The sequence below is a fragment of the Vulpes lagopus genome, chromosome 8 (assembly GCF_018345385.1).
Source record: "Vulpes lagopus strain Blue_001 chromosome 8, ASM1834538v1, whole genome shotgun sequence".
NCBI lineage: Eukaryota > Metazoa > Chordata > Mammalia > Carnivora > Canidae > Vulpes > Vulpes lagopus.
Window position 1 is genome coordinate 89,577,506 of NC_054831.1, and position 27,170 is coordinate 89,604,675.

The following is a 27,170-nucleotide window of genomic DNA, read 5'->3' on the forward strand; positions in this document are numbered from 1 at the left end:
TATAACACAGACTGAACATGGGAGAAATCACTTTGTTCCATTTGATGAAGCAAACAAAAGCAATTCCATCAGAAGGCAACAGTTCACAAGATGTCATGTTCCGGCACTCGACAGTAAGGCCTGTGCACTTTTGTGGGGGACTAGGACGGCCTGTGCCCTGGCTAGGACTGGGAAGGCACTGTGTCTTTCACACGCTCATGATCACAGCAATTTGACAGCAGAGGCTAATGAATCCCACAGTTGGGGTTGGGAAGCTTTTGCCTCCTTCAGCACTGGAGAAAGCCCAGCTGGCTTCTTTACTGAGGTACTGAAAAAAAGAAAAAGTACACAGGAGGAAACTGGTTTCCCAGGTCAAAAACAATTACTGAAAAATTCTGTCCAGGAGCCATTTTCCAAAACACAATGCGCACGGTAGGCAGCAAAGAGGGAGGTATGAGCAAACACTTCTGCACATGAGTCCCCCTCAGAGGACAGATTTTATCTCTACTGGGCTAAAATTTTTCTCCCTTTCCTTTGCTCCTGCTTCCATGACACAGCCCTCTATCTTGTCTCTTTTCTGAATCTTCTTGGCTACCTATCATGCTGTTTTGTCCTCTTTCTACCAGAAGATAATAAACATTGAGTTGGATCTGGATCAAGCTCATGTCCTTATTTCCCAAATTGCATGGCATAGTGCCTCACCCAGAAAACATGTTGAAGAACACAGGGGACGCCTCTGGGGACGCCCGCGTGGCTCAGCGGTTGAGCATCTGCCTTAGGCTCCGGGCGTGATCCCCAACTCCCAGGATCGAGTCCCACATCGGGCTCCCTGTGTGGAGCCTGTTTCTCCCTCTGCCTGTGTCTCTGCCTCTCTCTGTGTCTCTCATGAATAAATAAATAAAATCTTAAAAACAAACAAACAAACAAACAAACACAGGCTCTGCACCTACTTCCTGCGTGATCCTGGAAAGTTTTCTTAACCTCTCCAACCTTGATTTTCCTTACCTCTGTAACAGAGCTAAGATCCCCTTGCTCTTGGACTATGGCTGAGTGACCACTAAGATGTAGGGAGGGCATAGTATGAGAGATAAGCACACTACCAATAGGAGGCATTACTAGCGAGTCCTGGCCCAAGCAGTGACTGTACCCAATGGCTCCACCTTCCCTCCTGCATATTGTCATCACTGTCCCACCTGATTTCTATTTTAACCCCACAAGCGCCCCAGCAGCAAGGATTCGTCCAGTCTACCAGCAGAGGGAACTAGGCTACGTAGAAAATATGAGCTAACCACGGTAGTAAGTACAGACTAAGTGACTGTGTTGTGCCCAGCTTTGAAATGTGCAAAAATTATACCTGCTCATGCCAAATTAGAGACGGCTTCTAAGTGCCTGATGCTACATTCATCACCATGTCCCAGAAAGATGCTGACTGAAGGTTTTCAAAAACTTCAAAAGACTCTCGAAATAATTGCATATTCATTAGGCAAATTAGTTCTAGATTATTTTTAAAACCATAACTTGGGGGGGAAAAAAGACCAACAAAGAATTCAATAGAATTATGCAGGGGTTGTGTCTAGAATACAAAAAAGTAGACTACTATTCATTCTTTTTGAAAGTATTAAATGATGCTAAAAAAAAAAAAAAAGCAAGTAGAGGACAGAGAAGGGAAACTAAAAATAAAAAGCCCCATCAAGAAAAAAAATCCCTCTTTATGAAATTCGGACCTTGGAAGTATATAGAATTTTTCTATCAGTTTGGATTATGGGAGAACGCACACGGTATTGTCACCTCTGATGGGAAATATCACTGTGAAAATAACACCGACTCTCATCATAACATTACATTGGCTGAAGTAGGTGATTAACACAGTCTGACCCCTAAAAAAGTGTCTGCTGTGATCTTGTTCATTGAAGAGCCACAATCTGGTATAATAGACTGGGCTACATTTTTTTAGACTCCATTATTCCTAAAATAGGCAGCTACCACTTCACCCACAATGTGTTAAAAGAGTGGAAAGTCAGGAAAAGCAAAGCTACCATGTGGCATCAGGTGGCTCACAGCTTCCTGCCTTAAAGCACATTACAAAATGGAAAAACAAGTCCCAGAACATGGGCTTAGGCAGGGCCCTTCATGATAGCAGAGGCAAGCAGTGTAGACGCTGGTGTTCACCATGTGGGAAGGTTAAGGGATGCATGCCACTCCTGAAGCCACATGTGGACAGTATTAAGGTATAAATTGAAGAGCCCAGCAGTAGTTCCGGTTACTTGCCAATGCCCACGGAGGTTGATCATTTCACCATATGCAAAGAGCTGGCTGCCTGTCATCTGGCAGAGAAAGCAAGAGGTTCGTTCCAATACCAATGCCATCTTCTGTGATTATAAGAACAGAGCTACATTATGAGCCTAGAAGAGAAGGTAGAAATTGAAAAAATGATCAGAGAATTAAATTTATAATTACTAACCATAGCTAGTGCTCTGGAATAAAGAAACAGAGAGCCACAGAGAAAAATAAGGGGCATTATTTATTTTGGGGGGAAGGAGAACAGAGAAGAGCAGCATTTTTATTTATTTTTTTTTTTTTTGGACCAGCATTTTTTTTTTGGCGGTATAGGACAGTGTTTAGGAACCCAGGCACAGGTGTCCAAAGACTTCTATTTAGATCCAATCCTGTTCCCCTTCTAGTTCTGTGACTTAGACTTTAGGAGGGTCATTTCCCTCTCCAAGTTTCAGTTCCCTCATTTGCAAAAATGGGAACAATAAAGCTAGATAAAACCTAAAGATATCACGGTGTTATCACATTACCTCTAGAGTGTACAGCACTTCTACAGTACAATTGTTATTTTCAGACATGAGAGTCTAAAATAGATCACACTAGTATAGGAGTTTGCTAAGGCTGTCATGGAAATACCACAGACTAGGTGGCTTCAACAACAGAAATTTATTTCCTCACAGCTCTGGAGCTTGTAAAGTCCAACACCAAGGCATTGGCAGGGCTGGTTTCTGCCGAGGCTTTGCTCCTTGACCTGCAGATGACCACAGTGAGAAAATGGTGGTCGCTTCTGTGTACACACATATCCCTGGAGTCTTTGTATCCACATTTCCTCTTCCTAGACGGACACCAGTCATATTGGATTAGAGCCCATTCTAGAGGCCTTGCTTTAACTTAATCACCTCTTTACAGGTCCTATTTCCAAACACAGTTACATTCAGAGGTACTAGGGGTTAGGGCTACAAGGTATTAATTTGAATGGTAGACAAGTCAACTCGTAACCACCGGCTAACCATGGAAGCTAATGGATCAGAAAAGATGCTGCTTAGCCACTAGCGGTCACAATAAATGCTGACTGTATAGAACCAATAGAGAGAACTGATGCCAACAGGTATTGTTACTGTTATGATTACAATGATGGGTGAATTTTACTCAGGGATATGCCAGTTTTTCAGGCAGAATGATCCAACGTTTCTTAGAGGTTTCATTCCCAGAAGCAAAACACTCCTCAGCCAATGTCAACTTCTACAGCCAGCCTATAGAAGCTTCTTCTGCTCTTTAGAAGCTTTTAGAAACTTCTAGTGAGCCTTTTGAAGGCTTCTAAAGCTTTGAGAAGCTACCTAGTGAAAAGAGGCAGAGAGACAACAGTTGCATGGGAGGGAGGAGAGCTAACAAGACTGGTATTGGAAGACACAGACAAGAAGAAGAAAATTAAGCAGAGAGAAGGAAACCACTGTGAAAAGGGCTAAGCCTCCCTGCAGGAGGCCCATGTCTGGCTCTGGTTCCAGTCCAGGGTTCTAGAGTCAGAACTTTCACGTGGTCAAGGAGGACTCTCAGCATGCCTCATTCACATTCTTCCTTTTCCTCTGAACCCAAATGGCCATTTTGCTTTCCAACTGTGTGGTGTCAGAGTGAAGACTGTAGAACTAAATAAACCACATCACCTTCCCTAGTAATAGTTCTTACTTGTCTCCTTCTCTTTGGTCAGCCTTTATTCTGTGCTGTCTGTGCGCCATATTGTGTCTCTCGTGTAAGCCTTCAGCTCATCCTCCTGGCCTCAAGAGCTCTGCTATTTTAACAAGTAGGATTCAGTGAGTAACCAAAGGTCACTCTAAAAAAGTAACTGCAGAGCCAGGATGTGAAACCAGATCACAGAGCCTGTGCTCTGAAGCACCGTGATACCTGGTGACTGTACACCCAGGACAGAGCAAGTGCTGGAGGACCAAGCCTGGGCCCAGGTGGTAAGCAGCAACAACATGTAGAGGACAGACCGTAGCCATGAGGACTGTCGGTGCCACCAGGGCACAAACAGGTACTCATGGGGCCTGAGGTCAGTGCCAATCTTTGAGGTCATCATATTAGCAAGAACTGAGGACACAGGGAAGCTTCAAAGTCTAAGAGCAAGCCTGAGGTACAAGGTTGGGCTGTTCATCTTTGATTCCTCCTCCCCCTCATTCTCCACATCCAATTCATCCCAAAATATTGGTCTCCCTTCCCACATAGTTGTCATCCTTTGGCCGCCTCGTCCAGGTGTCCCAATTGGTCTCTCTGCTCCCAGTTTTGCCCCACTAGTACTTTCACCCTCCAGCTGCCAGAGTGTTCTTTCTGTCATGTAAATCTGATTCTAGCACTTTACATCCCCATATGCCTTCCATAACTCCCCATGGTCCCTAAGAGATGGAAGTGTTAGATGGAATGCTTCCAAAGCTTTACAGCCCTTTCCAACCCCATCTCTCACTTGTGCCCTGTTCCTTCAGTGTCTCTGAAGTCATCCAGAATGTGCTCTCTGGTCTCCAGGTCTTTCCAAGTTCTGCCTGCTATCTAGAACACATTTCCTGTCATCATGCCTCAAGTCTCCACTTGGACAGCACTTCTCAGAAGCCTTCTCAGCAACAGTAAGAATTGGGAAGATAAACATCACACTGGAAGCTGCCTCACCATTTCTTTCTACCATCACCAGTTACTACAAAGCAACTACAATCCTTACGATCTCAGATCCATTTCACAAGTTGTGAAAAACTGAGCGTACAGATGGAAGTTATATATATATTAACCAAACAATAAAGAAAGACAGAGACCAGACAACAATTATCTATAATAAATACACATAATCATCACTAGAAAAGGCAAGAGACTCAGCATATGGAGAAAGATGGAAAGCCACTTGCTCATAAGGGGAAGGAATCCTGCACACCCGCACCCCTCTCCCCGACAACTTCTGTCTCAGAATTCTGAGCAATCTCCTCTGGACTTTTCTGAGGAAGAATCCAGAAAAACTATTTGATTTCTCTCATCACCCATGTCCCTGTTATCACCATTCTTTGAATTAATGACCTTGGTCATTAATTTTCCAAGTTCAAAGTGAATGGACAGCATGAAGACACCTAACTTTTGAGCAAGCCAAACTAACTCTTATCTGCCTCTGTTTTTTTCCATGAGATAAACGTAGCAGTCAACGAGCCAAATACACATTTAAGCCTGCCCAGTCTACCTCCCTCCAAGCCTGATTTTGCACCCTCTAGCATCCTGTGGTTAGCCTACACAGTCACATCACGAATGCCCCACATACCTAGTTAGGACTAATTTCTCTGAGGGTGGGAGCCATGACTGAGTTATTCATTTGTTAAATCCAGTACCCAGCATGGCGTCTGCATTTAATGGTGTGTTCCATAGGTGGTTTTGAATAAATGTTTATGGTATAAACAGCCCACACATCCTCATCACTGTTCACCAGTGGGACAGAAATACCTGGAATATTTTCCCTCATGGCTCACTCCTTACCACACGCTGATGCTGTGGCAACAAGAGCTAAATGTGGGGAGGGTCTTCCTCCAGACATGCCTAGAGATATCCTCTTCATCTGCTCTAAGGACAAAAGAAAAATAAATAAATAAGGCTCAACTAGAAGTGAAAAGGCTGAGAAATGGCAGAGTTCATTTAGGGCTGGTTTGGACATTTTTTTTAATAACATCTAGACAAATTTTTAAATGTACTTGAGGTCCAATTCATGAAATGGAAAGTAGAACATGGGCTCAGAACACCAATTACTTGCTTCTTTGTCTCCCTCATTTCTTTGAGAAAATTTAGTGAGCTAACTCCTAGCATGCCAATATAATAAAGTACCCAATATTTGGGTAAATTATAGATTAGCTGCATCAATTGTTCAGCTTTTAAAAAGAATTTTCCAAATAAAAGTTTTTTTTTAATTTTAGTGCATTTTGTTCAATGTCCTACAGTTTTGAAAAACATCATAATAGAACTGAAATTGTCTCATGGCATTTTAACCACATTTGGTCTAATTTTCCTAATGTTTTTCCCGTCTGCTCTATTAAAACAGGACAAATTGTCACCTTGAGATGAAGACAAAATGAAGTAATAAAATAACTGAATTTTTTTTTTTAAATTGTCACTCAGACCTGGAGGTACTAAATGACAACCAAGCAAATAGCCAGGTTTAACTGGGAAGGCGGTATCCTCACTGGTTATTACCATTTCAGAGCTGCTGTTATTTCATAAGCTGGCTGTGTCACCAGGACGGCTCTTCTGGGGTTGGGGCCACAGGGTCCTGTGATCTCTGGGCCTCCCAGCAGATTTAAAAGGCATGTGTACAAGACATGAGGTCAGTCTTAACTGTGCCATTTGCTGGCTGCATGGTCCTAAAAAGCACATTGTCAGAAAATAATCAGACAAACCTGAACTGGGAGACCTCCTACAAAACAATTGGCCCAGACTCTTCAAAATGTCAATGCCATGTAAGTCAAGGAAAGGCCAAGAAACTATTCTAAAGAAAAGACAACTAAAGAGACATGACAACCAAACTCAAAGCGTGATCCTGGACTAGAATCCTCGATCAGGGGGGGAAAAACCTGCTATAAAGAACAATGTCAAGGCAACTGACAATAATGTCATTTCTTCTGTTCATTTGTTATCTTTTTACATCTTTTCCTCCTAGTGAAAACTCCAGGAAATAAAGACTATTAAATGTATCTTCTTATGTATCACTAGCATTCAAGAAACCTTCAGTGATGTCTTTGAACAGATGAATGAATGGGATCAGCTCTGCCAATCCAACCATTTCCCACATACTACCAAGATTTCCTGATTCTGTGCACAGGACTTTGCAATCAGTTATTTCTTTTAGTTCTCCTCAATGCAATAAATCAAGTCAAAGAGAGGCTATCAGCTCCATTTTACAAATTAATCATCACCCCATCTCACCCAGGTCCCTAATGCCACTGACAAAACTGAGATTAGAACAAAGTTTCAGCTCCACAGGTTCTGTTTCTTCATCACATGGCGCAGCCCCAGGAAAGCAGGCACATTCAGTCTTCCCCTCTGATCCAATGCCTCTCAGCAGCATCCGGAAACCGTATGTGTGAAGACTTGACAAGGCTTCATTTTCCTCTGCTGCTTATCTTTGACACAACGCCTTCAGCGGCTGAGGGTGATGGGAAGGCTTTTAACCTGGTGAATCAATAGCTGATCCCTGTTCACCTCCATCACTAGAGTGACACATGGCAGCCTCAGAGACATCTCGGGTCTTTAAGGCATCTTGTTTGTTGCCCTTGAGTCCCACTTTGGCAATTTTCACAACATTAGCTTGTCCTTTGACTAGGAGATGAAACCCTTGGTAATCACGTAGGGCACGACTTGCGTCAGCAGCAATGGTAGCTGTATTTTTGTCCTTGCTCCAAGAAAGTAAAAAGCAAGCACTGAGATTTTTCTAAGGAAGTCCTGGACAAATATTCATTATGCTACATATGAAATTCCAGGTACTGCTTGTAAGAAGCCTACAACCCAGTGGGGAAGATGGGCAATTTAACAGTTAAAGGAATGCCTGCAGGGATAAAGTACAGGATATATGGAAATGGGGGAGAAGTCAATAAAAAGCCTTTGCAAGGAAAATGACACCTCTGCTGGCATCTGAAAGACAGGAGAGAGTTATCCAGAAGAAAGAAGGAAGTTCTCAGTGTCCTTGGCAGAAAGAATGGTCCATTCAATGGTCTGAAGGTGATAGGCAAGGGAACACCAGAAGAACCTAAAAGAGTTCTATGTGCCAAGAACTGGAGGGGCAAGCCAGGCACAGCAAGAGAAGCATCTATAAATTCAGGCAGAGCCTGAGCACTCAGACGTTATCTTAAGAGCAATGGGAAGCCAGTATTAATTCTCCATCAGCATGATTTTCTTCAGGCTTACTATGAACGATGGTTAGACTATGCAGGTAGACTGGGACTACTTCTGTCCAGGGTCTACTCAGGAAACAAACAGCACCAGTTATTTTAACATCTTTCCATGAAACTTCATGAAACAATTATTAGTAAAATGTTGGAAAAACAAAGACCAAAAGGAGACATGGAGTTATCAATGTAGTAACTGCCAGAAGCAGTTACCATTTCAAGGGCGCAGAAGCAAAGGGAAGTTGGCACTACCAAAATGTGTGAGCTGAGTGGAGGGGCACTGTAGAGTTCCAATCCAACTCTCTGAGGAGAGGATGCTGCGAAGTCACAAGGTGAGAAGATTCAGCAGAGGAGGGATTTATTTAGACTTCCAAAGAAAAGCTGGCTGACAGGAGAAGAGGTTTCCAAGAGGCCACCATGACACAGGCAGAGGCAGTGTTAGGCCAACAGACTGGAACCAACTGCTGCTCCCTAGAACTGTTACTGGCAAAGTGAAGAAACGCTGCTGTATTACACCAATAGGTAAGAGCGAGGGTCTTCTTCTCCCTCCAGCTTCATACCTTCTTGGCCCCTCTCCCCCACTAGAGGAGTCTCCCAAGTAGCCATGTGAGAAATGTGGTCAGTAGAGTCCCAGCCCCACTATCACCAAGCTGAGAATATAGGCACACCCACTGCTAAGGGACCATAGCTTATAGACTGCCACCTCCAAGTTCTGTAGGCTTCTGTTTCCAAGGAAAGGGGAGCAAAAGAAGGAAATTAAACACATCCTGGAGAGCTAAAATACTAGGGAAGAGTCTGGGCATTGGGAGAATCATGGCGGCCCTACTCTCACGCACTGGAAGGGTTCAGGTTCATCAGGCTCAGCTGGAGGCCACACACTGCCACAGAAGTTTATCCTGGGGCCCTTGAATTTCACCTATAACCCCCACTGCAGATGCTCTCCTGAAACTCCATCTTTCCCCAACAATGGCTCTGTCATACAGGTGGAATCCTTTAACTTCCATTCACCTCTGGGAATCCACATCTTCTCTGACATCACTTAGCATGAAATACCAATTCGGCCTAACAGAGGAGCACTTGCCACAGGCCTGAGCCCATCAGAATACCACATTCTCCTGGTGTGAGTGCTTCAGGAGGTTCAGGGGATCCAGTCTAGCTCAGGGAAATGGAGAAACACGCCCTGCCATCTGAAGCTGGGATCTGCGGCAGCCACATAACCACCACTGGTGGAAAGCCTATTTGAATATAGGACTACAACATCAAAACGCAAAGCCCAGAACCCAGAAATGGATCCTGGTGACCTTAATGGAGTCCTGAGCTACAACTGAAGCCAAATATACTGTCTGGAATTTTCAATTAGGTAAACCACTAAATGTCCTTTTTTTTATTTAAGCTTTTTCAAGTGAGGTTTCCTCTCACTTGCTACCAAAAATAAAATAAAACGCAACATAACTAATGTGACCCAGTGTTTTCCATCTGTCTCTCCACTCTTTCTCCATTTGCAAAATAATCTTTTCCTGTCCTCCTTCTGGATCACAGTACCAGCAGGAAAATGTCTTCATACAATACAAAACAATACTATTAAACAAAGTGAGAATTGTTTAACTTCACTAGTAAACAAAGAAACACAAATTACAAGGAGAATGAGACCTTCTTAAATTGCTCCCTTAAAAAACAACTTTTGGGGCACCTGGGTGGCTTGGTCAGTTGAGCATCTGCCTTTGGCTCAGCTCAGGATCCCAGGGTCCTAGGATGGGGTTGTGCATTGGGCTCCCTCCTCAGTTGTCAGTCTGCTTCTCCCCCTCTCTCTCTCAAATAAATAAATAATCTTAAAAAAAAAAAACCTTTAAAAATGATGGTAACAACTCTAGCAAAATTATGATAAACCACATGCATTTATGTACTGCAACTGAGTATATTGGCATAGCTATTTGGAAAGCGCATTCCACTATGTATTAATGGTATAAAAGGGCTCAGTATCTTTGCCCCAGTAATCAGATGCTCATACATTTATCCTAAGAAAGTAGTCAAAGAGACAGTGCTCTATCTGGCTTGACCCTCCTGACATAATTGTAGTTCATCAATGTCCTATTTGAAAACTTACTACTTTTTTTTTAATAAATTTATTTTTTATTGGTATTCAATTTACAGAATAAATTGGTATTCAACATACAGAATAACACCCAGTGCTCATCCTATCAAGTGCCCCCCTCAGTGCCCGTCACCCATTCACCCCCACCCCCCGCCCTCCTCCCCTTCTACCACCCCTAGTTCATTTCCCAGAGTTAGGAGTCTTTTTGTTCTGTCTCCCTTTCTGATATTTCCCACACATTTCTTCTCCCTTCCCCTCTATTCCCTTTCACTATTATTTATATTCCCCAAATGAATGAGAACATATAATGTTTGTCCCTCTCCGATTGACTTACTTCACTCAGCATAATACCCTCCAGTTCCATCCACGTCAAAGCAGATGGTGGGTATTAGTCATTTCTAATGGCTGAGTAATATTCCATTGTATACATAGACCACATCTTCTTTATCTATTCATCTTTCAGTGGACACCGAGGCTCCTTCCACAGTTTGGCTATTGTGGACATTGCTGCTAGAAACATCGGGGTGCAGGTGTCCCGGCAATTCATTGCATCTGAATCTTTGGGGTAAATCCCCAACAGTGCAATTGCTGGGTCATAGGGCAGGTCTATTTTTAACTCTTTGAGGAACCTCCACACAGTTTTCCAGAGTGGCTGCACCAGTTCACATTCCCACCAACAGTGCAACAGGGTTCCCTTTTCTCCACATCCTCTCCAACATTTGTTGTTTCCTGCCTTGTTAATTTTCCCCATTCTCCCTGGTGTGAGGTGGTATTTCATTGTGGTTTTGATTTGTATTTCCCTGATGGCAGGTGATGCAGAGCATTTTCTCATGTGCATGTTGGCCATGTGGTCGTGGCGTGCGCCTTCACCGCGCTGCTCATCGCCTGCCTGCTGCTGCGCGTCTTCAGGTCGGGAAAGAGGTTGAAGAAGACCCGTAAGTATGACATCATCACTACTCCAGCTGAGCGAGTGGAAATGGCCCCATTGAATGAGGAGGATGATGAGGATGAGGATTCCACAGTATTTGACATCAAATACAGGTAAAACCTATTTCCAGCATGTTGGCATCCTGTGGAACGTTGGTCAGCTGCAGCCTGGGGTGTGAAGGATCTGGAATCTGTCTCGTTGGAGGTGTTGAAACCAAAACAAATCTTGTTGATGAAACTCTGGCACAGTTGTGTCGAACATCAGCTCAGAATGTCACTGTAGGAGTCTCCTCTACCATGCTCTGGAAGCCCCTTTAAAATGCCACCCTTTCCTCCTCAAGAAGGCTTTTGCCTTGCTAAGGGGCAGAGGTCAAAACACTTTGACTTAAAAAACAAGGTAACTGTTGATAAAAGTAAAGAGTAAAGATCAGTAGTTAACAGGAACCTAAAAAAAAAAAAAAAAAAAATCTGTGAGATCTGTGAAGAAATCTGTGAGATTTCTCTTCATGTCTTTTGCCCATTTCATGATTGGATTGTTTGTTTCCTTGGTGTTGAGTCTAAGAAGTTCTTTATAGATCTTGGAAACTAGCCCTTTATCTGATACATCATTTGCAAATATCTTCTCCCATTCTGTAGGTTGTCTTTTAGTTTTGTTGTCCTTTGCTGTGCAAAAAGCTTCTTATCTTAAAGCAAAAGCTAAGAAGCAAAAGCTTCTTATCTTGAAGCAAAAGCTAAGAAGCAAAAGCTTCTTATCTTGATGAAGTCCCAAAAGTTCATTTTTGCTTTTGTTTCTTTTGCCTTCTTGGATGTATCTTGCAAGAAGTTACTGTGGCCAAATTCAAAAAGGGTGTTGCCTGTGTTCTCCTCTAGGATTTTGATGGAATCTTGTCTCACATTTAGATCTCTCTTCCATTTTGAGTTTATCTTTGTGTATGGTGAAAGAGAGTGGTCCAGTTTCATTCTTCTGCATGTGGATGTCCAATTTTTCCAGCACCATTTATTCAAGAGACTGGCTTTCTTCCAGTGGATAGTCTTTCCTCCTTTATCGAATATTAGTTGACCATAAAGTTCAGGGTCCACTTCTGGATTCTCTATTCTGTTCCATTGATCTATGTGTCTGTTCTTGTGCCAGTACCACACTGTCTTGATGACCACAGCTTTGTAGTACAACCTGAAATCTGGCATTGTGATGCCCCCAGCTATGGTTTTCTTTTTTAAAATTCCCCTGGCTATTCGGGGTCTTTTCTGATTCCATACAAATCTTAAAGTAATATGTTCTAACTCTCTGAAGAAAGTCCATGGTATTTTGATAGGGATTGCATTAAACGTGTAAATTGCCCTGGGTAACATTGACATTTTCACAATATTAATTCTGCCAATCCATGAGCATGGAATATTTTTCCATCTCTTTGAGTCTTCCTCAATTTCTTTCAGAAGTGTTCTATAGTTTTTAGGTTATAGATCCTTTACCTCGTTGGTTAGGTTTATTCCTAGGTATCTTATGCTTTTGGGTGCAATTGTAAATGGGATTGACTCCTTAATTTCTCTTTCTTCAGTCTCATTGTTAGTGTATAGAAATGCCACTGATTTCTGGGCATTGATTTTGTATCCTGCCACACTACCAAATTGCTGTATGAGTTCTAGCAATCTTGGGGTGGAGGCTTTTGGGTTTTCTATGTAGAGTATCATGTCATCGGCGAAGAGGGAGAGTTTGACTTCTTCTTTGCCAATTTGAATGCCTTTAATGTCTTTTTGTTGTCTGATTGCTGAGGCGAGGACTTCCAGTACTATGTTGAATAGCAGTGGTGAGAGTGGACATCCCTGTCTTGTTCCTGATCTTAGGGGAAAGGCTCCCAGTGCTTCCCCAGTGAGAATGATATTTGCTGTGGGCTTTTCATAGATGGCTTTTAAGATGTCGAGGAATGTTCCCTCTATCCCTACACTCTGAAGAGTTTTGATCAGGAATGGATGCTGTATTTTGTCAAATGCTTTCTCTGCATCTAATGAGAGGATCATATGGTTCTTGGTTTTTCTCTTGCTGATATGATGAATCACATTGATTGTTTTACGCATGATGAACCAGCCTTGTGTCCCGGGGATAAATCCTACTTGGTCGTGGTGAATAATTTTCTTAATGTGTTGTTGTATCCTATTGGCTAGTATCTTGTTGAAAATTTTTGCATCCATGTTCATCAGGGATATTGGTCTGTAATTCTCCTTTTTGGTGGGGTCTTTGTCTGGTTTTGGAATTAAGGTGATGCTGGCCTCATAGAACGAATTTGGAAGTACTCCATCTCTTTCTATCTTTCCAAACAGCTTTAGTAGAATAGGTATGGTTTCTTCTTTAAACATTTGATAGAATTCCCCTGGGAAGCCATCTGGCCCTGGACTCTTGTGTCTTGGGAGGTTTTTGATGACTGCTTCAATTTCCTCCCTGGTTATTGGCCTGTTCAGGTTTTCTATTTCTTCCTGTTCCAGTTTTGGTAGTTTGTGGCTTTCCAGGAATGCGTCCATTTCTTCTAGATTGCCTAATTTATTGGCATATAGCTGCTCATAATATGTTTTTAAAATCATTTGTATTTCCTCGGTGTTGGTAGTGATCTCTCCTTTCTCATTCATGATTTTATTAATTTGAGTCTTCTCTCACTTCTTTTTAATAAGGTTGGCTAATGGTTTATCTATCTTATTAATTCTTTCAAAGAACCAACTCCTGGTTCTGTTGATCTGTTCCACAGTTCTTCTGGTCTTGATTTCATTGAGTTCTGCTTGAATCTTTATTAACTCTCTTCTTCTTCTGCTGGGTGTAGGATCTATTTGCTGTTTTTTCTCTAGCTCCTGTATGTGTAAGGTTAGGTTTTGTATTTGAGTTCTTTCCAGTTTTTGAATGGATGATTGTATTGCGATGTATTTCCCCCTTAGGACTGCTTTTGCTGCATCCCAAAGATTTTGAACAGTTGTATCTTCATTCTCATTAGTTTCCATGAATCTTTTTAATTCTTCCTTAATTTCCTGCTTGACCCTTTCATCTTTGAGCAGGTTGGTCCTTAACTTACACATGTTTGAGGTCCTTCCAAACTTCCTGTTGAGATTTAGTTGTAATTTCAAGGCATTATGGTCTGAGAATATGCAGGGGACAATCCCAGTCTTTTGGTATCAGTTCAGACCCGATTTGTGACCCAGTATGTGGTCTATTCTGGAGAAAGTTCCATGTGCACTTGAGAAGAATGTGTATTCAGTTGAGTTTGGATGTAAAGTTCTGTAAATATCTGTGAAATCCATCTGATCCAGTGTATCATTTAAAGCTCTCGTTTCTTTGGAGATGTTGTGCTTAGAAGACCTATCGAGTAGAAAGAGCTAGATTGAAGTCATCAAGTATAAGTGTATTATTATCTAAGTATTTCTTCACTTTAGTTATTAATTGATTGATATATTTTGCAGCCCCCACACGGGGCATATATATTGAGGATTGTTAAGTCCTCTTGTTGGATAGATCCTCTTAAAGGATCTCTTTAATGAGGAGTATGAGTATGAGGATATCATACTTAATATGATATAGTGTCCCTCTTCATCTCTCACTACCGTCTTCGGGGTAAAGTTTAGTTTATCTGATATAAGGATGGCTACCCCTGCTTTCTTTTGAGGACCATTTGAATGGTAAATGGTTCTCCAACCTTTTATTTTCAGGCTATGTTTCCTTCTGTCTAAAATGAGTCTCTTGTAGACAGCAAATAGATGGGTCCTGCTTTTTTATCCAGTCTGAAACCCTGCACCTTTTGATGGGGTCATTAAGGCCATTCACATTCAGAGTTACTATTGAAAGGTATGAGTTTAGTGTCACCATGATATCTATTCAGTCCTTGTTTTTGTGGATTGTTCCACTGAACTTCTTCTTAAAGGGGAATTTTAAGAGTCCCCCTTAAAATTTCTTGCAGAGCTGGTTTGGAGGTCACATATCCTTTCAGTTCCTGCCTGTCTTGGAAGCTCTTTATCTCTCCTTCCATTTTGAATGAGAGCCTTGCTGGATAAAGTATTCTTGGTTGCATGTTCTTCTGATTTAGAACCCTGAATATGTCCTGCCAGCCCTTTCTGGCCTGCCAGGTCTCTGTGGAGAGGTCTGCTGTTACCCTAATACTCCTCCCCATAAAAGTCAGGGACTTTTTTTCTCTTGCTGCTTTAAGGATCTTCACTTTATCTTTGGAATTTGCAAACTTAACTATTAAATGTCGAGGTGTTGAACGGTTTGTATTGATTTTAAGGGGGGCTCTCTCTATTTCCTGGATCTGAATGCCTGTTTCCCTTCCCAGATTAGGAAAGTTTTCAGCTAGGATTTGTTCAAATACTTATTCTGGCCCTCTGTCCCTTTTGGCGCCCTCGGGAACCCCAATTAAACGTAGGTTTTTCTTCCTCAGGCTGTCCTTTATTTCCCTTAAACTATCTTCATGGTCTTTGTCTCTTTTTTCCTCAGTTTCTCTCTTTGCCATCAACTTGTCTTCTATGTCACTCACTCGTTCTTCCACCTCGTTAACCTTTGTCCTTAGGACTTGTAGTTTGGATTGCATCTCATTCAATTGATTTTTAACTGCTGCCTGATTGGATCTAAATTCTGCAGTCATGAAGTCTCTTGAGTTCTTTATGTTTTTTTCTAGAGCCACCAGTAGCTGTATAATAGTGCTTCTGAATTGGCTTTCTGACATTGAATTGTAATTCAGATTTTGTAACTCTGTGGGAGAGAGGACTGTTTCTGATTCTTTCTTTTGAGGTGAGGTTTTCCTTCTAGTCATTTTGCTCAGTGCAGAGTGGCCAAAAACAAGTTGTATTGTGAAAAGGAGAAAAAGAGAGGAGAGAGGGAAGGAAAGAAAAGAGAGAAAGAAAAAAGAAAAAAGGAAGAAATAAAAAGGAAAAAAGAGAAGAAAAAAGAAAGAAAACGAAAGAAAGGGGAAAAAGGGGGTGGGGGAAGCAACAAATCCAAAAGAAAAAAAAAACCCCACGTGGGAGTATCTTCTGATTCTGTATACTTTAAGTCCCTTGACTTCCCCTGGAACTGGTGCCTCTAGCTGGTCTTCTGGGGGAGGGGCCTGTTGTGCTGATTTTCAGGTGTTAGCACTTGGGGGAGCTGCTCTGCCCCTGCCTGGTGCAGGGCTCAGTGGGGGTTGTTTACCCCTTGAGGCCCCAGGAGGAACAAGCAGTGGCGGGGGCAGCTCTGGAGCCCTGGAGTCAGCTCCTGCAGTAACTCCGGGGCTCTCCATCTGCAGGGCCTGGAGGCTCCGGGGCGGGGCCGCTGATCTGCTCAACTCGGGACAGGAGCGTCCTTGCTGTCCTGGGCCCTCCCGGCCTCTGCCTGTCCCGGGGGAGGCCGGATCCTGGGCTGTGTCCCTGTAGCCCAGTGCTCTGGGGCCTGCGCTGTTGGATTCGTGCTCCCGGCCCGCAGCCCCCTCCGCGGAGCCGCCGCCCGAGCCCCTCCGAGCTGCTCCGGGTCCCGCCGTGCGCGCTGCAGCCCTTAGGGAGCTCGGCGCACTCTCCTGGGGCGCAGGTGCCTGTTAGTGTCCCAGGGAGCCCGAGGGCATCCCCGCCCTCCTGGGTCCTGCTCTAACTCCCTGGGAGGCCTTTCCACCCGGGAAGGTTGGTGCAGCTCCTGCTTCTCCGGGACGGGGCTCTCCTGTCCTGGGGACACTCGCCCCGGCCTCATCCCGGCTACTTGCGGGGCCCCTCCCCCTTGGAGGCCTTTTGTTTCTTTATTTCTTTTTCCCCGTCTTCCTACCTTGATAGAAGTGCGAACTCTTCTCACTGTAGCATTCCAGCTGTTCTCTCTTTAAATCTCACGCCGAATTCGTAGATTTTCAGGATGATTTGAAGGTTATCTAGGTAATTTGATGGGGACAGGTGATTTGGGGACCCTACTCTTCCGCCGTCTTGCCCCTCGTCTGAAGACTTCCCACTTAAACTGTATACCATTTTCTACATATAGAATCCAGCATTCCTACCCATTTAAGGATGCTCCATGGTATTCCTGTCTATCCTAATGAAGCATGGGTTAACTTTTCTTTTGGAATTTATACTAACCTTGTTAAATCTCTTTTACATGTAACAGTTACTCATATTCTTTATTGTAAGTAGAGTCCTTTGCATGTTCCTAACTCATTTCTCCAAGAAGACTTGAAAGTTCCTTCAAGTACTAGCTCTCCTGTTTATAACCATCCAATACTCCAAGCAACAAACATGTAGCACATAACTACTATGTAGTGCAAACCGCACAGTAGCTGGCACAGATCCAGGCACAGTTGGTGATGGATCCAGAGGCTATATAAAGGTCTTTCTGGGAATATCTGCACTCAGAAAAGTGGGAAACAGAGCCAAGACTAACCCCAAATGAAGCAATCCTAATAGAATTCCAAGCAGCCTCAGAATTGATCTCCAACTCAGAGTTTTCTCCCATTGTACTAAAATCTTAACACAAAGATGACCAATGGCTGCACATATTCAGTGGTCCCTTTCTGGAGACCAAGGATAAGCAGAATATGGACGGCTGCTACAGGAGCTCAGGTTCCTGGGACTGCAGGAGTTCTTGGGGACTGAAATTTCCTGATACCTCACGCTATTTTGTAACTGTGTCTTTAAATATTTTCTTCTCTGTCCAAAATACCCTTTCCCACCCTGGCTACCCGATGAGCATTCATCAAGGCCTGATATCAGTGAGGCCTGCTCTGTGCTATTTGCTCTAAATCTCTCCTTCCCAGATGCATGATAATGCTATATTATTATTATTCGTGACAACGTAACATGGTCTCCAATTCCTTCTTTACCTGGCTAATGTTTCCAGAATACCATGAACTCTGACTTTGTCTTTTATCCTTGTATTCCAGCATTTACTATAGTATGGACACACGGTGTGCTCAATAAATGCTTAAGTAGCAAATAAATTTTACAGTGATTGGAAATGTTTTTGAAAGTTCTAGCTGTTGAGGTAAAAATGTTTATGCACACTCTTGTCCAGCCAATTCTGCAAGTTTGTATATACACATACACACAGATAGGGACATATGTGCACAGACCCCCAGGCCTCAGGTGTAACCATGCTCTATGTGTTTATCAGCAAAGGGAGTGCTGGACCAGCTGGAGACTTACCCCGAACTGCACCATGCATCAATCACAGGAGTTTGGGTTGACACTGTAAGAGGTAAAAATGTTCAGTGTTTTCACCCAAAGCATGACATTTTGTCTAATGATGTTAATTTTGCACCATAAACACTTTATACTACCAAGGGGAAAAAAAGGAAACGCTTGTCAGGTCAACAGTTACAAATGGATAAGGAGAGATAGATTAATTCCTGCAACAGTGAGTTTGAATTATCCAGAAGACAAGTATTTAAAAAATAATTTGACATAGATTAATTAGCTCTGTGTCTCCATAAAGCAAATTCTTCCCATTTGGCTTGAAATAACACTCTAGTCTGCGTGGAGCATTAAGTATACAAATATGGTTTACTTTACTCATTCAGTCTTTACCTGAATTACCAATTTTCATTCTGAATTCTCCATTATCACTCAGAGCTCTTCTCACAGTCACATAATACCTCCATTAAGGAACACCTTTTCAGGGAAACCTGGATGGCTGCAGTTGAGTGTCTGCCTTTGGCCTAGAGCATGATCCTGGGATTTGGGATCGAGTCCCACGTCGGGCTCCCTGCCGACATAATTAAACCATGGAGCCTGCCTCTCCCTTAGCCTCTCCTAATTAAACCATAGAGCCTGCTTCTCCCTCTGCCTCTGTCTCTGCCTCTCTCTCTGTGTCTCTCATGAATAAATAAAATCTTTAAACAAAAAAAAAAGGAATACCTTTTCACTTGTACATGGTTCAAGTACCATTTTCAGGAGAAACAACCATTTGGTAAGAGGAAATGCAGGTGCACATCACTTGAAGAGACCCATGAGGCAGCTGCCTAATACTCCAGATGTATTAAAAAAAAACATACTTTTCAAAATTGTTCCCTATAAATCCCTTAAATTACTGTATGTACTCATGTTGAGCTTTGTATACCAGTTGGAGAAATTAAACCTAAGTAAGCCATCATACAGGTGTGCATTTACCTTCAAGTTGCTTTTTTGTAACATTATTCATAGTAGCAAAAAAAAAAAAAAAAAAAAAAGAACCAAACAATTCCTAACTTTTTTTTTTTTACATAGAAGAACTGGATAATTCAAGTACTCAAACACTATTTAGCCTTTACAAGTAGCATTGCAAGAGAATACAGAACTATTAGGAAGATGTTCTTGATTCAGGGATAGGAGAGAAGAAAAAAAAATCCAGTCATAAGCAGTATATAGAGGGAGTGAAATTTGTGATTAAAAGCATGGATTCTGGAGCCCGATTGCCTTGGCTCAAGGCCCAGTTCTAGACTCACAAGCTTCAGCCAAGTTATTTAATTTCCGGGTGCCTCAGTTTCCTCCTCTGTAAAATGAGGTAATACTAGCACTTACATCATCAGATGTTGTACAATATAAATAAGTATAAATAAGGCATTTAGTACAGAGCTTTTAACCTAGTAAGGGCAACATTGACACTGGCTCTTCCTAACGTTTAAAGTAGGTTTGTTTTTAAATACAATGAAAATATTACACACAAGAGAAAAACTTGACCGAGTATGCCCCCAAATATTAGCAATAATTCAGTCAATGGTGGTAAGGGCAATTATTAGTTGTTTTTTTTCACTCTTCTAGAATAAAGACATCCCATTCTTTTTACTTTAAACATTTTTCATTTTTAATTAAAATCACCTTTCCATCTATGCTTTTGCTATTAACAAGACGCTGTTTTCAAAACTAGCATATTACAATGTAATACATTTTACTTGAAATATAGCACAAATCCATTGTACAAGTTAAAGAATTTGGAGTCGTATAAACTGTGGTTTTATTTAAGGTCTTATACCCTGGCATCAATTATCCCTCTGTGGTATTCAGAAATGTCACTCATTTATTCACTTAAATATTTTAAGTAGCTATGCTGTGAATAGAACACATAAAAACCCTTTGCCTTCATGTATTTTATGTTCTTGTGATGGGGAGAAGGAGGGAACAAAACAAAGTACCAAAGTAAAATTTGCAGCAGGTTAGTAGAGGATAATTGAGTCTGCAAACAAGGAAGCAGAGCTTCAAGGGTAGAGCCAAGTGGAAGGAACCAGGGAGAGAGCAACAGTTTTTAAAAGGGGGGACTTATTAAAGCCTCACCAAGAATTTGTTATACACCAGAACTGATTAAAACATTTCTGGTGAGCACAGATACTCATTCCATCACTCCACCAAGAGTTACTGAGCACGGAGTATATGCCAGGCCCTGGGCCAGAGGCAAAGGATACCATAGTGTCCAAGCAGTCGTGGGCCTGCCAGTCTCAACAAAGTCTAAAAATCTTATGGTCACGGTACCAGCTGACCCCTTACAGAATGTTCTTGACTCTCTGCTCTTAGCCATTATCTAATCTAAAAAACTAATTTGAGGGTTTGAGGAAAATCATCCTAATGGCAGGCCGTTTGAATAAGAGCGGTCACAGTGAGTTGGGAAATACAGACTGTGCCTTTAAGGTTTAATACATTTAATGCTTGAGAGGAATTACAAGAAGACATTTTGTGACATTTGAAGCTGTTTCGATTTCAGCTGCCAGTTATCTGACACTCCAAAATTTAAAAAAAAATCACTAAAAATCTGTAGCCTTACTTTACTTCTAAGTTCACATATGAGACCCATGATTCTCCTGATGCAAAGATCCTTTATGGAGATGTTGTGGTTTACAAGGCATTAGAAAACTCTAAATTCAGGACTTCGGGTATTATTAACTAAAAATAGCATCCATGCCCCCTTTGCAAGCTCAAACACCGAAATCTCCATTTTAAGTCTGAACGAAATTTAGGTTTCCATTACATTCCACGAAATCTCAAGTATTCACTCATTCAAAGTATTTTACTCCAAACCTACTAGGTGCCCAGGATTGCCATTGCTTTCAGAACCGTTACACTTCTGGCATCAGGAGTCTCCCCCTCACTAATGCTATTTTCACCTTTTAAAAAAAAAAACTTATTTTTATTTTTCAGTAATCTCTAGATCCAACATGGAGCTTGAACTCACAACCTTAAGATGAAGAGTCACACAGTCTCGGAGTGAGCCAGCCAGGCACCCTGATACTTTCACTTTTAAGTGAGATGAAACAAGTATGTCCCTCTTTTCTGGGAGTCTCACAGTGCACTGAATAATAGGGATTTAAAACAGATATAAATAATTCTTTCACTAAAATTGTACAGAATGTGTGAAGAAGGTTTTTAGAGAATAATAGGAATTCTCAATATTACCTGAAAACTGAGAAAACTTCTTAGAGGAAGTGGCATTTGTGTTGGGAACAAGAGGAGCAGGGCCAAGCCAAGTAAATTATATGGGGAACAGCACCCTTGTCCCTTGTTCCAGTATTTACACTCTGAAATGCTAGGGATTTGGCTAAATGGGGAGCACGACAGAATATTTAGCATACTCAAGTTGGGTATTATATTATTACCCTTCTACATACAGTCATGAACTTACCAATAGCTCAACTGAGACTGAAAGAACAGCCAATACATCCAGTGGCCCAAGAAATGGCAAATCCTAAATCAAACGTAGCTTAGCTCAATGACCAAAGCTTTTCATTGCCCCCTCATGCACACTCGTTACCAGCTCCTCGACCCTAAAGAAACTGGCCAGCCTTGGAAATACTTCTTAGCTCCCATTTCAGTTCATAGGACACTGGACTGTTTCTAAGGAGAAACCAATTTCAGAGCTATAGGATTTTACTATAAGATTTCCAAATGCAAAGACAGGAAATGTCAAAAGCTGTCATTTAAGCTCAGCCCCATATTGTCCACAACTCTGGCAGCCCACTCGCCCTGCCCTCATTAACACAGCTGCTTCATGAATTTCTTTTCTGCAAAGGAAACCTAGCCATCAATTCTTTGGACTCTTGAGACATTCTGAAAGCAGACATTGGTGCTTTATAAAGTGCTATCTCCCCTTTACCCGCTTTATTGGTCCTGACGTGGTTTCTCACTTGATGGAGATGCAATATGGAGCTCAGGAAGCAGAGTGTAGGATATGCAACCTCTGCAACTCACAAGCTGTAGGTTTTCTACCTAAGTAGAAAGCCATTTTCACTTTAGAGCAAACACATATGTGGACAGACATAGCCACACATCTATTTGTGGTCATTTAATTCCCACTTGACAGTGGAGGGAAAAAAATGATTAGAGAGGAGTGATGTGAACTCCCCAACTCTAATGGTTAGTTAAAGGTGGTTTCCTAAGCATCAATGGTAATCTAGAGGGTTTTCTAGCTATCACCAGATTTCCCTCTTTCCTGAACATTAATCTATAATGATTCTGGAACCAACAGAGCTAGATTTAAATCCCCAGTCTTGCACACATTGACTGTGTGACCTTGGGCAACTCAAGTGACACAGCTGAGCCTCAGTTTATGTATACTACATGCTCAAAAAATATTAATTTACTTTCCTGTAACCCCTTTGATTGATATTCTGGCTTTCATAAGCAGGGCAATAGGGATTTAAAAATGTTAAATTTATCTGTCATTTTAGTCAAGAGCAACTGCCTTGAGCTTTCCAAGGAACATCCCTCCCAGTATCCCCAGAATTTCTTCATAATCTAGCAACAAAAGGGTAACTCACACATCTGAGACTTCTAAGATCTCACAGCTGGTATCCCTTCTGATTCAAGGATGCCCAAGACATTCAAAGTGCCCCAAAGTGACTGTACTTGCTCCCAGGGATACTCAAAGGCTAACAATGCTTCACCTATGCACTCCTCCAGGTCCTGGGGATCCCTGACCATCCTGACACACACATATGGGAGCAACCAAACCACTCTGCTCCCATAGGCCATTATTTGTTCCACTGCCAGAATGTGTTCTGATTGGCACAGTGGGGTGGGTATGCCTTTGGAGGCACTGCTAACAGCCAGGTAAGCAAGCCCTCCATGCCCATCTGGTCCCTAAAGGCTTTCACTCTCCACTTTGGGATGTTATCTGCATGGCCACTTGTGGAAATTTTAACCACTGTCAGGTTCTGAGAAAACCGGAAAAAGTTTGGTATAACAGATCCTCAGGCCAGGAGTTAGGAGCCACTGCAGGCTCAGATCAATGGCAAGAAGTTCCAACTCTATGGCTGACACTCCCCAGAGAGGATAGCAAAGTCCAAATATAAACCTGGTTACTCAATGACAGAGGCAGAGAATGCTTAACCTTCACACTGCACCACCTCTCATTTGGCCTTAAGTATATTTTCAATTTAATTAAACATGACATTCCAGTAAACGATTTTCATGGCTTAGTTAACAGGACAGAATTTGGCCATATAAAAAAATCTTAGGAAACACTTTAAAATCTAGAAAATAATTTTAGTGTAATTGCTTAGTTCAGCAGAAACCCAAAGAAGACCTTAAGCAGTATTAGTAATTTTAGAAGAAGTTCTGTAGTTGAAGACTGCAACTCACCTAAAGACTATCAGTTGAACAAAATGGTGGATACAAGACTTGGATGTAATACCCTGTCAAACCGCAAGGTGTCATTTAGTAGGTGACCGCCATGCCAACAGAAAGAGCACACCAATGCCTAAGAAATTAAAAATCACAAGATCAGTAAATTTTTATTTTAATGGACTATGTGCGGTACAATTTCTTTCTTGATAAGGAGTTCCTTGAGTTCAGGAATTTAAAAAGAATACAGTTAATTTTTTTACATATAGCATGATTTATACATTAACTCCTCTTACTGTAATGCTTCATAAGTATTTTTACATACCACAATTGCATTTACTTACAAAAAAAGTGTGTAGGTGAGTTGAGCTAACAGAATTATCATCATCTGAGTAGTTACTCAAGCACCACCACTTTGCACACTTCAGGCCTCCAAATCTGGTAGTCCCACAGACCACTCCTTGTCTATGGTTGAGGGTAGAGCTGGGCCCAATCAGGACATCCAGATAATGGTCAAGGAAGAGATCCACTTAATGTGCAGCAGAGAAGAAGAGATGCTATGACTAACCTAGTTTTTTTATTGTTGTTTTTTTTTTTTTTGCCATTTGGGGTATGAGAGGGGATACTCCCACCATCCCTCCTCAGGGGGATCAACTCTCCCTTACTTCATGATGCTTTCTGTGGCCTGTGGCCTGAGTTAAACAGCAAAAAAAAATGAAAAAATTTTAAAAGAAGCCTCATACCTAGTACAACAGTGAGAATTTGGAAATATGAGCCTCACATTCTAAGAAGCCAAAAGGGAAAACAGTTCAATACCATCAAGGTATCCCATTCTTGAAAGACCTAAGAAACCCTTCCATGGCAATCCCTCCTCCAGCAAGTTTTCATTCATGTCTCATTGGCCAGAACTGAGCTACAGACCTCTACTAAGCCACACTCTCACAAGAGTGAAGAGAGGGTCTCAGTGATGCCATTCAGGATATTCCTCACATTCCAGAGCACCTCTAAGGCAACTTTAGCCAAAAAAAAAAAAAAAAATCAGAGAAACCTTCTCAGACTGGAATTCCACCTTCCTTACACAAATTCATTGAGGTAGAGCTTAAGAATGCAAATCATTTCATAGATTAATATGTATTTGTTTCTATCAAAAGACAGAAAATACTGTAAAATAAACCAACCACTCACCTTTCAACCCTGACAAAAATGTACAGTAACTGTGCAAACGTGAAGTGGTGTCCAAATTGTGGACAAGATTTATTATCCTTCCTTTACTTTCCATGCAGTACCTTTTGGCCGAATGTGTTAAGCCTCTGGAAGACATCAGATCATCAAGCAAACAATTTATTCAGAGCAAATAATTACAGATACGACCTGCAACTGATGAAGCATTTTTTAAATGCAGATTGTTACAATACAGGCTAAATGACTTCAACCATCCATGCAGGGTGGGCATTTAAGGAAACTTGCAGATTCATCTTCACCAAGGACTCTTCGCATCACACCTTTTCTTGGCTTTTCCTCCAATGGGGAGAGCTTCATCAGCAGGTGCCAGAGGGTACACAGGTCCTCCACATATGCAACAGCTCAAACTTCACTCTTCTGCCAAAATGGCTGCCTCACATTTAGGTGCCCCATTCTTATCGTAAGTGATCTTTGGAAAACAGAACATCAGTTCCTATCACATACCCAGGGCTTGGGACTGTGCATTGTCCAGAACTGACTTATTTGGCTAAACCTAAATTAGTAACTGCAACCAGGGGGAGGAATTTGGGTTAGTCATAGAATAACTTCTTCTAAAAAAAAAAAAAAAAAAAAAAAAAAGAATAACTTCTTCTCTGCCACACATTAAGTGGGTCTGTTCAGAACACAGTCCAAGGGAGAGAGGGAGAAGAAAGCCATAGTTACTGATCCAACAAAGTCCTGCTGCACCTTCTCTTCACATCTGAATTCCTATCTCCTTCAAGAAATTTTTCCAGCAAGCCTCCAATTCCTAGAACAATATCAGAGCTACACTGTACCAACCACATGACTCATTTAATTTACTCAAACGTAGACAAAAATAATTCATAAAATCATGCCATGTTTTATTCAACAAGTACCCCAGAATCAAAGTCAAGATACTGGAGGTATCTTCCTCGGATGGTTCTTGACGTTTTGTGGCTACAGCTCTCACAGACGAAACATCATGTCAAAGTGGTTTCTGGATTCACGCTTCCTGTGAACGTAACCATCCCTAATCAAACTTGGAAATTGAGGTGCTGGCATTAGACAAAGACGTGAAACCAAAATTGGACTAAGGGATGACGGGCCAGCCCAGATCAGCACACTGATCACTGTCACACCTAGCACTCTGAGCACTGTGGTCAACCAGGAGAGGATTCCAAAACCTGTATCTATCCATCCAGATCCCAGCTGCAGCCTAGACAGCTAGAAACACAGAGGGAATTCTCAGCTTCCAAGGATCTATCAAGCAAGGAGATGAAAAATTAGCCAACCATGACCTGCAGCCCAAACAGGAGGTTAAGGTTACAATTTCAACATCTCCAGCGCACAACAGTCAACAAGCAGTAGCAGGTTGCACTCTAAACACACTTGGAATTGGAGTCTAAAGACTTATTTGGCAAATTACTCGCCTACTTGGGTATTCATTTGGTATCTATAAGACTCCATTTCCTCCTCTGTGAAATGGGAGCAATAATGAAATAGGTTACTTTTAAAGCATCTGTGTAATTCACAATTACCCTCTTAATTATCCCCCGTGTATAGAGGAGCCATATTGTTTCATAATCACTGCAGATGATTGGATCAGGAGTAAAATCTGGCCAATTCTGGGCCAATTATATTTCTCTCCCACATAGTATTTAGAATTAGGCCTGAAAGAGAACAATTAGGCTCCTTGAGAGTGGTGGGACCAGGAACACAGAATTTCATGCTGTCATCATGTTCACCAGTTGTACTAACAACAGAGAAAGACAGTCTATGCAAAAAGATTTTAAAAGACACGCTGAAGAGCTAGCTGAAAGGGAATCATGAGATTCCCTTACGCTTTCCAGGCCTTTGCAAAAGCCCAGCTGTAGCCCTGCCAAAGTGTTCCATGGCAAATCCCTTAATCTTTTATCAATCCTCCTCAATTCTCTGCTCTTGTTTAAGACATTTAAGTTGGTTTCTGCTACTTTCAAGCAGAGGATTTTTAAGATTTCCTTGTGTCTCACTCACTAGGCAGCTCTGAGAATTAAGTGAGATAATAATGCTTTCTAATATGCAAACTACTATAAAAATTGGTAAGGATGATCTATTTCATGACTGACAAAAACAAAGTATCCGACAAAAATGTAGTTTAATGAAAAATTATTTGGCAAAAGGAATTTGTTAACATGTAAAGATGTTTAAGACTTGTCATTAAGGGATGCCTTGGTGGCTCAGTGGTTGAGCATCTGCCTGCAGCTCAGAGCGTGATCCTGGGATCTGGGATCGGGTCCAGCACCGACTTCCTGCAAGGAGCC

General features: G+C 41.9%; 1 long non-coding RNA gene across 1 annotated transcript; it reads right to left on the bottom strand.

Moving 5' to 3' along the window:
• Window positions 1–876: 876 nt before the first annotated feature.
• Window positions 877–25,357, bottom strand: LOC121497520. The gene is made up of 4 exons (XR_005989493.1): window positions 24,853–25,357; window positions 23,686–23,803; window positions 18,286–18,328; window positions 877–2,381 (listed from the first exon to the last, which is right to left on the bottom strand). It is a non-coding gene; the product is annotated as an uncharacterized LOC121497520 (long non-coding RNA).
• Between the last annotated feature and the right edge of the window lie 1,813 nt (window positions 25,358–27,170).